Raw genomic sequence first — 1,006 nt, 5'->3', positions numbered from 1 at the left:
TTAAAGTTTTTTGGCTCGAGCTGAAGCCACAAACACACCCAGCACAACCAGAAAATCCAAACCCGTTGGCTGACGTTCAGCCTTTTTGACAAACGCTTCATTCAAGGCTGCTGGAAATAAGATACTCGGAAGAAAAGAAAAAGATAAATACGATGGAATGAGTCTTAAAAGACTGTCTTACCACAACACCTATCAACGTGATGAAAGCTTGTTTATTTGTGAAAACTCGGCGTCTGATTACCGCCTTAATAGTGAGGAAATCTAAACAGAAATACATATATTAGAGGCGCCACTCTCAAAGAGAAGAACCTTAAAAACGGATTATGATCGTCCAGATAAGTCTCTACAGCTGTCATTTCTTTTTTTTTTTAAATTAAAACACACAATGTGTGATAATGAAAGACAAAGTGATGAATCTATTCTCAGAGTTTGAAATAAATACATCAAATGTAGGATTTTTTTATTTTAAAAAATGGAGTGAAAGCTACAGAAAAGCGACGTTTTCTTCTTGTGGAACCAAAACGAATCAGTTTTTGTGGTGGAAATGAAAACAGAAGCTGTATTTCTGCCTCTCCCTCGCTCACAGATTCATCCTTTCAGATTCATCATTTTAAAACCTTTTTTTTTTTAATGTTTTATATTCTGTAAAATGTAAATCCCCCCCCTCTACCCTCTTGAAACTGAAGTCTGGGTCAAGTCTGCGAGATGGCAAAGGCCTTGAAGGCTGATAAACGAGAAAACGAATCACCAGATAACTGATCTTTGGGGCAACTTTTACCACAGGTGGATGAATTGTACTTCAGGCTTGCTCAAAGGCGAAATGGCTGAAATCGATTTGAAACGTTCAGAATGTCTTCAAAAAAAGTTAAAAAACAAAAACAACTGGACTTCTATTCTGTAGCTGAAGACGTTTCGCTTCTCATCCGAGGAGCTTTCTCAATTCAGAAATAGAGAGTGTGGAGTTGAGCTTTTAAAGCTGAGATGTGATGTAAGCTGGATTGCTTGC

The sequence above is a fragment of the Kryptolebias marmoratus genome, linkage group LG16 (genome assembly GCF_001649575.2).
Source record: "Kryptolebias marmoratus isolate JLee-2015 linkage group LG16, ASM164957v2, whole genome shotgun sequence".
Classification (NCBI taxonomy): Eukaryota; Metazoa; Chordata; class Actinopteri; order Cyprinodontiformes; family Rivulidae; genus Kryptolebias; species Kryptolebias marmoratus.
Note: the sequence above shows the minus strand (reverse complement) of the source record.